Source organism: Schistocerca serialis, chromosome 6 (genome assembly GCF_023864345.2).
Source record: "Schistocerca serialis cubense isolate TAMUIC-IGC-003099 chromosome 6, iqSchSeri2.2, whole genome shotgun sequence".
Taxonomy (NCBI): domain Eukaryota; kingdom Metazoa; phylum Arthropoda; class Insecta; order Orthoptera; family Acrididae; genus Schistocerca; species Schistocerca serialis.
The window spans coordinates 157955952-157968190 of record NC_064643.1 but is presented as its reverse complement, the minus strand read 5'-3'; positions in this window follow the sequence as shown (position 1 = coordinate 157968190).

The following is a 12239-nucleotide window of genomic DNA, read 5'->3' as shown; positions in this document are numbered from 1 at the left end:
TAAGCCGACGTGTTACGACCTACGGCAACGAACTGCCAACAGCAGCATCCAATGGATGAGCCGCAGACACCATTAAGTGCACGTCAGCAATACAAATTACTAATGAAGTACAAAAATTATACAATATGGCATGTAAACAGCAAGTCTTTGCACTCCGAGATGTGGACGAACGATAAAAGAATTTTTGTACTGCCACATGAATAGAACACACGTCTTTTTCCATTCTGATGCTTTATGAACGGCAGAAAACAAGGAATCAGGCAATATCGACCCTCACTGCAAGCAAAGATATAATATCTACACTGTACCTCAGTGTCTTTGTTTATGTTCCATAGTAAATAATGTCGTTGAATAGTGCATTGATACTCTGTCTTCATTGTATATGTCTTAACAAGAACATTATGCAGCCAAAGCGTTATTTGAGATCGGACAGGTATATACGGCATCAAAAGTCTGTAGCTCCATAACTCATAATCCATGCAGTGGCCGCTGCTACGCACATTACGTTAAACTGTCTGGAACTTACTTTTCCGTACCGGTGCTACGGCACAACCAACTGTCGAGATCGAGATGCGTTCCAGCAGATATGACATTAGCGATCAGCTACTATCATCCATTGTTGCATATTCTCCGGTTCCTGGTAGAACGATGTTATTGTCTTACAAGGTAAAAATTCGAGGCTACACACACGTATGGAGCAACATACGGCTGTGATTCATGCGAAGAACAATACCATAAGGTTGCTTAATGCACGTTCTTGGTGGAGCCCGTGAGTTGCCGCGTAGGACCTAGTTAAGGCTACTCTTGCGCTACTCCTCATGTAGATGACTGGAAACCGTTACAATGTCTCTCAGCAACATCTGAGCTCCGTGCTTAACTGGTGTCAAGATACATCTCACAACAACACAGGTGTTCCAATATTTTTGCCCCTCTCTATGAGACAGTTATTGTTTTAGATGTCACACTCTCGTATAAGTTTGTTACGAGTAATGCGTGTGGTGAGTTATGAATCTTTACCTTGTTTATGTAACAATTCTTCACGAGTGTAATACTATAATATTTCCCAGAAACTATTCTAAGTTCCCTTCAGGGGACTCAGCATTCATTTGCCGGGTACGGGCTTGGCGAACCCGGGGTCCCCGAGCTGTGGACTGGTGTGCGCCGCCAGTCCTCTGACACCGTAAGCCCAGGGCATGCTTCAGCGACCACCGTGTGGCGCAACGGTGGAACGTTGTGTGTCGCGGGGACCGGGGACCTTGGCTTGATTGCCTGGATCGCGAGGACGGTACATACCCCTATAAAAAAACCTTCAATCTTAAGGTGTGCTGCGCGCCGGTAAGCTGCATGGCTGTTGACGTGGAACAGTGGCTAGCGGGCGACCTCTGAGGAACCTGCCGCACCTCAGTTGTATAAGGCTTACGCAGGCATGCGGGGCTCTGTCTGGGCGGACGTTTAGTTCCCTAGATGCTCGTGGAAAGCACATGGCAACCACGTATTTCCTTTCAGCAACTTCGCAATCAGTAAAGCGCATGAGGGAGGCTAGTCCTCCAGATAAGCAGATAGAACTGAGTAACAGGGCACACGGAGTCATAAATGACAATGTTTTCATCGTGATTAAGAGGAAGGGGGGCTCATTTGAAAAAGTGTCTCCTTTCTATATACATAAAGGTTTAGAAGGACTCGCAGGTACACTGAAATCTATCAAACGCCTGAGGAATGGTACCCTGTTAGTTGAAACTACTAGGGCAAACAAGTGGAGCTGCTTCGAAAGTCAACCAAGTTAGGCGAGTATGATATTACTGTCGAGTTGCACAATTCCCTAAACTCCAGTAAAGGCGTTGTCACCTGCCGTGATTTAATGGATATCGAGGTAGAAGAGATGAAGCATGAATGGGCAACACAGGGGATTGTAGACGTGGAACAACGGACACGTAGAAATATCGGGTTGATGAGAAATCTGCCACCTTCATTGTGACTTTCAATTCGCCTGTCTTGACTGAATACGTTATGGCTGGTTTCCTCCGACTTAGGGTTAGGCCTTATATACCTAACCCTATGAGATGTTTCAAATGTCAACGATTTGGCCATACAACGATGAGTTGTGGGGGCGAACCGACTTGCGGTATGTGTGGCAAGGCAGCTCATGAAGCTGGGACCAACTGCCCATCTCCAGCACTGTGTATCAACTGCTCTGGGAGCCATCCAGTCTGGAGCAGAGACTGCCTCATCTTTACGGAGGAAAGAAAAATTCAGGAGATAAGGGTGACAATGAGGATACCTTATGTGGAAGCAAAAAAAGACTATAAGGCGACAAAACCCCCTGTCGTTGCCACATCCTACGCCACCATGGTGCAAAAAGTGTGTCAAAAGTAGACGCTTTGACGCAGACCATGTCCAGCGTAGCAGTATCCACCACCAATAGCTGTACCTGCGATTGTACCTGCCTGAGCACAACCAATAAAGATATAGCAATTCAGGCTGCTCCGACTGAACCAAACGCTATTGCAGAGAAAGCTACAGCGAAGACTTCGAAGGCACCTCAGAAACCGAGTGCCTCTCCACTTCCCCCATCCCCGACTTCCACCAAGAAAAAGGGACCAGGGAAAGGGCCATGACGTTAGGCGTCAAACCTGCCAAAGGCACCATCGGATGTCGTCATGGAAACTCTGAGTGATGAGGAGGAAACCGTCATGGAGTTTGATACCTCTTCACCAGAACCTGGCAGCCCCTCTGCTGCCACTCGCTCCACAAGTGTCTCACCAGCGCGGCGCAAAGAAGGGGGAAATCTAAACCGAACCGCTGATATGGCTCCCATACTTCAGTCGAATCTGAATGGAGTTAGAACTCGCTTTGAAGAATTACGGCTATTAGTACAGGAAAACCCCTTTTGCATGCACAGGAAAGACGACCTGACTGGTCATATAGCGCAGGGTGGGGTGGCAGTGTTAATTAAGGACACATTCCACTCCTCACCTGTGCCCTTAACCACAATGCTACAAGCGGTTGCAGCTCAGATCCTGGCCCATGTTAATGTCACAGTGTGCTCCTTGTATTTACCACCCGATGACCTCATTGACAGTGAACCCCTCGCACAGCTACCCCGTCCCTTTTTCATTTTAGGAGATTTTAATGCTCATAATGCATTATTGGGTTCTAACAAAACCTGCCCCACCATTGACACATGGTTTTCTGTTACGTCGTGAGGAGCCACCAACGTGCCAGACATGTGGGACACAGCTGTCGATACGACATATTTTGACTGAGTGTATTTCATATGCGGGTTTGAGGGAAGATTTAAGTTTCCCCACGAGACCTGCCATCAATTTTAACTAATAATGAGGCGAGTGTGACTAGAGTTTTACGTTTTTGTGTGATGTCTGGACTCCTTCCCAAAATATTGGGATTGTGATCTTAATGTGCTGTAAAGTGGTTTGGTCACCCATTATTTGTAAGTGGTCACCCAGCCACAGTTAATTATTTTTACCTGTTTTGTACTGGTATTTCATTTTTAGTTTTATCTACCTGTTTTGATGAGCTGTCTCCAATCTTGAAATTTGAGCATTTACAATTCTCGCAAAGATCGACTCTTAATTGATCCTTGTTTAACAGATCTTGGCTGCACTCGTCAACATTTATTTTGGGAACGGGCGCTGATAACCTCGTTGTTGTGCCCCTAAAACACTAATCATTATCATCAGCATTGTTTGTTGAGAAACGTTAAAATTCTCACAGTAGGTAAATGAGTATGTTAGTCTTCATTGATATGATTCATTTAAATTACATCTGGAATACAACGGATGTAATATTTTAGAACAAGCATATTCTGTTCCTAACTGCCCATCTTATGCTCGCCCCTTCATGATTACTTGTCTTCATACATATTAAGTAAATATGGCTTAATTTCCGCCAGTTAAAGTAGTTTAGAAAGGCATAATTTTGATTAGACCTATCATGATTATGCTACACTGAGGTAAGAAAAATAAACTGCCATCACTCAGATTCTTTTTCATTCCCAAGTCATTCTATTACTGCATGATGAAGCCATTCGGGGTTTTTATGAATTACGTGGAAAGATTCCGGTATGTGGTTGTTCTTGTTCTTTTCGCCAGTTTCACAGTTAAATGAAATTCAGTTCTCTATAAGAGTAACCCCACTGAAAAAATGATGGCTGGCTGCCTAAACTGCTCTTGGGGACACTGCTCAGTGGGCAGTGGACGATGACCTTCATGGTAGTGAGCATTTCCCTATCTGGATCCATCTGCCTAATGGAGCAGATCCTGAAAGAAAGCCACCGAGATGGTTATTCAAGAAGGCTAACTGGATTCTTTACTGGCAGTTAGCTGTTTTAGAGCAATGTGACGGCGTCCACGACTGGGTGGATCACATTACAGCTGTGGTTCACCATGTCGCTGACGCATCCATCACAAAGTCTGTGGAAGTGGCCAGGAGGGTACCTGTCCCTAGGTGGAACGATGAGTGTCGTTTTGCAATCAGGCCAGGAGGGCAGCTATGCGCAGTTTGAATCGATACCCTACAGATGCGAATCTTGCAAACTTTCTAAGGGCGCGTGCAAATGTGTGGAGAATAATTCGGGAGAGTAAGCAGAGGTCTTGATCAGAGTTCCTGAACTCCGTCAATAAGTCCACATCCGCAAGTAAGGTGTGGTAAGCCATCAGGAGGATCTCGAATCCTTTCTTGACACCCGTCTCACTATGTTCCTGAGCGGTCGCTGAAGACCTTGCTGTCGTGCGCCCAAAAAAACCCTCTACTACTACTTCTACTACTAAAGGCACACCTCTCGACCACCAATGCAAGGGCGCTGATAACCCAGTTGTTTAGCGCCCTCCACTATAAATCATCAATCGCCAATAGCAGCTGTACGAATACAGGGGTTTCTTGTTACATCGACAACGGATATACCTCAGACAATGGCTGAATCATATAAATCCATTACGGATGATTCCAGCCAGAATCCCACCTTCGATCTATATCGGGAGGTCCAGGAGAAGACTGATATTGATTTCTGTTCCATCATCATGGAAGACAACAACAGGCCTTTCTCCCAGCGCCCGGAAACCTCAAACCACACACACACACACACACACACACACACCTCCCTCTGGAAGATGGATTCTGCGTTGCCGGTTGCTTGTGATACGATCCTTGGAAACGACCTGATAACCTACAGCAAGTTGCTACAGTTTTACCGACAGTCAAAGGAAGTCCGCCTTCAATAAAATTGGGATAACTGGCGACTTTCCCAACTCGTGGAAATAATCTATTTTAACCCCAATTTTAAAACCAGGATAGGATCGGACAGACCCTGGTAGTATTAGCCTGACAAGCCGCGCAGGAATGACACGGAGTGAATGGTCAATCGGCGCCTAGTATGGGTTCTTGAAACCAGATCCCTACTCATTCCCTCCCAGTGTGGGTTAAGGAGGTATCGCTCCACTCCCGATAACCTGACCCTGCTCGAAGCTGCAATTCAACAAGCTTTCCTTCGTAAGCAACACTTTATCGGTGTTTTCTTCGATTTGGAAAGGCCTAACGACACTCCTTGGAGGCATAATATTTTGTTGCATCTCCATCAGTGAGGTTTCCGTGGACGTCTGCCGACCTTCATACGTCCTTTCTCTCCGACAGATATTTTAGATACAGGGTTTGGGAATGCTCTGTCTGGCCGTTTTAAGCAGGAGAATGGAGTCACTCAAGAGAGTGTTTTAAGTGCCACAGATTTCGCCATCGCAATCAATAGTATTACAACCACAGTGCGACGTCCAGTACTATGTTCCTTGTTTGTGGAGGACTTCTCCATCTTCTGTGCATCCTCCAGCCTCGCTACGGCTACTCGTCAATTGCAATTGACGATCAGGCGGTTGGAGTAATGGTCTTGTACCACAGGTTTTAGAGGCTCATCAGAGAAAACAGTTTGCATTGATTTTAATACTTCCCACTGTATGTTTAATTTGCCCTTCTTAAAACTGGGTACACCGTTCTCACTTTTAAGGGAAAGGTGAAGTATCTGGATCTTATCTTTCACGAGAAGTTAACGTGGTTGCCACACCTTAAAGGACTGAAACTGATATGTCGTGGGGAGCCGACAGAGCGCGTCTGCTCCAAATTTATAAGACTTTTGTGCGACCCCAGCTTGAATACGGATGCCAGATTTATGGGTCTGCAAGACTTTCATACCTTAAAATGCTGGATGCAGTTCACCACGAGGGTATTAGGCTGTCGACGGGGGCCTATTGCACGAACCCTGTTGTTTGTGTGCGGAGGCTGGTAAGCCTCCGCTGTCTATTACTCGTCTTCTTCTCGTGGTACGCCACGCATATACGGCATTGTCTGTTCCCTACATCGCCAGCATCCAGTTACGTTGTTCAGCCGCCACTGGAACGGCTGTTCGATCATCGACCACACGCAACACGGCCATTTGGGATCCGTGCAATGGAGAGCATTGAGTTATTTCAGTTGGGGGGGGCATTAAGGTCCAAAGCCAGGGGCGGAGTAGGGTCTCCCCATGGCTACTACCAAGGCCCAGATTGCTTTTAGAACTGACTGCTTACAAGAACCATTGTACCCCAGACCATGGTTTTAAAAATAAATTTAATGAGATATTAAGTAGCCACTCATATTTTATTACCGTCTACACGGATGGTTCTAAGCAGGGAGATGTTTTCGGTTGTTACGTCGCGTTCCCCGACATTGTCCTAAGGATGGGGCTCCCAATGCAGTTTTCAGTTTATTACCCAGAATTGTTTGCTATCCTGAGGGTAATATAGCAGATGAGACTGCGTCGTCGCAAAAAAATTATCATGTGCTCCGATTCTCAAAGTGCCCTTCTTGCTGTTGGACACATGTACCCAGCAAACCGGATGGTGCAAGAAGTGCAGGACGCTCTCCTTCTCTTGCACAGGCAAAACAAGGAAATAACTTTTTGCTGTGTTCCAGGGCACATAGCCATCCATGGAAACGATCTCGCTGATGCTGCTGCTTCCTCCTCCTGCTCGCTGTTCAGTACGTCTGCAAGCTGTCACTTCATTTGTGGCCAGGAGGGCCATATGTTAGTGGGAGTCTCAGTGGCTGGCAGTGAGGAATAATAACCTGCGTTCAATTAAGATTTCAATCCGCTCGCGACGGTGTGAAGAAGCAGCCCTTAGTCGACTCCGAGTGGGATATTGTCCATTGACACATGGATTCCTGTCTGCAGCACGTTGTCTCGCGGTCGCGTTCTCGCTTCCCGAGCACGGGGACCCAGGTTCGATTCCCGGCGGTGTCAGGAATTTTCACCTGCCTCGAAATAATTGGGTGTTTGTATTGTCCGTATCATTTCATCATCAGTCATCAATGTGGCGAGATTACACTGAGCAAATGTTGGGAATTTGTATGGACGCTAATAATCGCGCATTTGAGCGGCCCACGAACCAAACATGAGCATCACATAGCTTCCTCCTACGTCGGGAGGAGCTCTAAGTATGTCACAGATGCGGGACACACCTGTGAATACGACATATTTCAACTGAGTGCGTTTTATATGACGAGCTGAGGGTTGAACTGGGTCTACCACATGATTTTCCCTCTATTGTAACTGATAACGAGACGAGTGTTGTGTGTGTCATAAGATTTTGTGTGGTGTCCGGAATGCTTCCCCAATACTGGGTGTGAGATAATAATGTGTCACAGGGTGGCTGGGTCACGTATTATTTCTAAGTCGGCATCCTGTCCGATTATCTATCCCTTTAATAACAGCATCTTTACATGTATTTTGTCCATGACTTTATATAATTATCCCGCTGTGTCTCACTGGGATTTTATTACAGACTTGTCTAAAGCTCACCTTCTTGGGGTTGTTCTCCGATTCCTGTGGTGCGATAGAACGTAGGTTTCCAGTTTACTGATATTCTTCCATAGATTTTCACAATCTTCTCCAGTACATCATGTATTAACAAAGCACTTGTTTTCCACTATAAGTAATATATCACAGTAAAACACCTTATTTCGTCCTTCCTAAAATAGCATTTGGGTACTTTGTGTGTAATTGTGGAGTTTTACATAGTGTATTCTTATAAAATATTTCTGTTGATTAAAGGAATCGCAATCTATAAACTTGTTTATTTCAGACATCGCCGAGACCAAGTCCAATCATTTGTAATAATTGCAGTCTGCTGTATGATGCACTATCTTCGCACTTCCCAAACTGGTGCTGAAACACAGAATGTTACTCAATGAGAAGGGTCAATTAATTACATTCAGAATGACTATTTGTTTGTCTGCTTACCTAGTGCTTTATCTTGGTTAGGATATTTTCGACTTATTACGGCTATGTGGTAATGTGAACGCTGTTATTTTTCATATACAACATGTGTCCTGGCATGGAAATAGTATACTTTTCGGTTCATAATTATGATTTAACCACCAATATGGCGAATGTGCGTGGAAAATAACAGTGTAGTATTTGAGATAAACATTGTGACACCCAACTTAAACACTGCACATTTCACATTGCTCGCATGCTTTTTGCAAACATTTTATATGTATAAAGAACATTCTGATACATGCAAGGATCATAGATGTGGAAATTAATTAGTTTTAGGAGTTCACTACAATGTTTGACTGACCTTGATATCAGATGAGATTTGACATAGTGATAACATTGTTTACTCTCGTCGACAAGTGCACTATAAGTTGTAGTGACCATGTGTGTCTTTTATATCGTCAACTTGATAAAAATGCAAGTGTTCTATGTTCACACCAGTTCAGGCATGTAAAGCACATCTGTTTATTCTTGCCACTAGCCTTCTGCTCACCTTTTGAAATGCGAAAAAAATTTATATTTTGGATGTAAGTAGTTTGTGGGTTCTTTCAAACTTTGCACATAGGTAAGTGCTGCTGTAAATAGTTTTTTGGAAAAGTTTGGTAGGAAAAATTCAGATCATCTCGATACCTCTGAGCACCCTTTATAATATTATGAAATACTGCAAGGTGCATATTTTACGTAAATTTAGGATACATATGTTATTATTTCACGTATATAATTAAGATTTTCATTCCACGCCCTACAATATAAGGCCTATATTTTTACATACTTTGCGCCATCACGACTATAAAATGTGTATGTTTGACAACGTTCGGTACTGGAACACTTTCTCCTATTGAGTAGTTTAATTACATACTATTCGATTTCAGTTGTTGCCGTTAAAAACGCTAAGAATAAAAATCTTATGTCCTAAACCGGCGTGAATGTAATGTTCCATGAACAGAAAATAAATTCTATTGATCCTCATGTTACTTGCTATGTATAATCTCTCACAACGTTAATAGGTGGTCGAAGTCTACGGTTCTCATGACTTGGCAATTTTTATTTTTATTTTTTACTGTGTGACCTGGATACCCTCCCTATCGTCGCAGCCATAAATTAAACCTAATGGAGGAAAGCTGTGTTCGCCATCTGTATTCATAGGCTGTATGGTTTTGCATTTCAGCTGTTTGTGCATGGTATATGCTGAGACAGAGATTGGTAAAAGGGCGTCGATCGTCTGTTCGAGCACGGAAAACCGCCTAAAAACCAAACACAGGCTGCCAGTGAATGAAACTAACGATCGTAAATCAAATGTATGGACTCCATTCGTGTCTGGTACACCTCCCCACCCCGCCAGCTAGCTCACTGTGCATTAAGCGCTACAAGCAGGTCTGCAGCTCTGCTCATGTGGATTCCTCATTACGTTAACATTAAAGTAGTGCCAGAACACTATTTCACTTCGATATTCCTATTCACTCTCTGCTGTTACAGTCCACTATAATTTTTTAGGTCAATGATATACAAAATATTAATTCAGTGTCTATCTCTATTTTTCTTACAGTGCGAACAATACCAATATACTATTTTAATTTACTTCATTATTGCAGCTGGTGTGACATTTCAACCATTATCAACCCAACAATACCTCAGTATTGTACTGCTCCAGCCTTCACATACCACTAAATCGTGGGAGATATACTGTCTCAACAAGCTCTAACAGCACTCCAATATTTAGGTGAAAAACAATGTCGGACAATATAGCTCACGCTCGTAATACAAGTTCTACTAACAAAACCTTGCCTACAGTCAACGACGTAATCAGTGTGGCTTGAAATAATTGTCTGTACTAACATAATGACGTACAGTAAGATTTGATATTCAGCTTCTCATTCTATAAATCACATTAACGGTCTCTATGACATTGCTATGTAATTAAGGGCGGGCGCAAGAACATTTTTGTGGTACAATGAGGTCAGTTTTAGCTCTCTGGATATGTTACAACAACGCATCTCTCAGGGTTCATTAGGTTCGAAAGATAAACTACCAATAAAGCTAGTATCAATCACCAGAAAAATAGAAAAACCCTAAATGCGAGAGTCTGCGGGTAGTAGGAATGATGTATTTACTTTACCAGTGCGGCAACCTATAGCAAAGCTTCCTGTGTGTATTCTGACAACACAACTAAACACATTCTCAATAACATAGGTGTCAGACACGATAGCATTCGTATATAACTGATGAATACGTCATATAGATCCCTTGCCTCTTGTAGATGCACCTATTTTAAAGCTTCAACGAATAATCGTATATACAAGCAACCACTGTGAATGTTACAAATTTTTACGTAAATTGGAGAATACGTTCACAAGGCAAGGATATAATTTAATAATGATTATCTGGTAATAACCAGCAGTCAATTTGAGGGAACGTAGAGATTTAGCATTACGAAATTTCACTAGCATTTCTTCTATAGGCATTGGTCTATCTCGTTCCATTACAATCATGTTGTTACCCGTTGAGGGATCCAGAACTAAACAAGTATTGCCATTTGGTTTTTCACTGCCACTGTTGGACTATTGTATTCACTTATTAGATTTTTCAATTATACCCCAACTGATCATCCTATTGATTTCCTTTTTCATGGATACTTGAAACGATGTGGTAAGGTGTCTTAAAGAAAGGTACATGTTCCCTAATATTTAATTTACAAACAAAGTCTTTAACTGTAACTGGCCTTTCACTGAAATCTCTATTGTTCCTTAATGAAACCTCTTGCATACGATCCTTTCTTCTGTACCTAGTCTCAATCATCTTTCATATTCGACCCCCCCCCCCCCCCCAGCCCCACTCCCCGGCGTGTCCGGGGACTAGAATAGACCCGAGGTGTTCCTGTCTGTCGTAAGAGGCGTCTCCCAGCTTTTGGCCCTACAAGTTCAGGTCCTATTTTATGGTTTGACCTCCCACTTCCCAAGTTCTACAAAAGTGTGGGCCATGTGGGGAAGGACACCTTATGTGCGGCACCAGTTATCCATAGTACAATTAGATTAAATCTCCTTCACCTCTTCTTGTCATGGCTTTGCATCTCCACCTGCAATTCAACTATTTGGGTGAGGGCACCTTCTAGGGTGCATCATCTTCCTTCGTTGTCTACTGTCCTCTTTCACCAGGTTGGCACTACAGGATTTCTTGGCACCCAACATCCTGCGTGGTAGTCAGTCCATTGTGGTGGGGCCGTCATGTACCCACTTTGTGGTAGCCCCCTGACAACACTGCTGATACCTGTCTGTGAACTTCCCACGTATGCCAAGGAGTAGATGCCCATCTTCTTGGGGCATCGGGATTCCCGGCAATGGGCATCATGCCAGGAACGCTTTGCTGAGGCTGAATGACGCCCTTGGGGAGAGCCCAGAACAGAGTGGGTGGCATTAGGACAGATAACCCACAACGAAGCACACCAAGTTATCTTTTGCTGGGGACCGAATGGCCCCAGCAGCCTCTAAAAAAGGAGAAGTTTACTTTAATGCTGAGAGATCCCCTCCCTAGTCGCATCACTGGACGAACGTAGATCCATGGACAAGAGAAAACCATATTCGCCTAAGTATTTAGTCTGCAGCAGAAAAGATGGGGACTCCATCCTATCTATGATGCCTCCATTTTTTGTTGAATATCTCTAGGATGAGTTTGGGGAAGTGGCTCCGCTGTCAAAAATGAGAAGTGGAGCAGTCCTCATACAGAGAGCATCATCTCCTGCCCAGTCCCATGCGTTACTCGCCTGTGACCAACCTTGGAGATATACACTTTTCCGTCACTCCCATAAAAGCCTCAACATGTTTCAGGGGATTATCACCCTACCTTACGTCTCCTCAAACACAGGGTGGAAGGACAACGACTCTCTTTTTCTCCACGCCACCCTGAGCCATATACTGCTCCCTTCAGT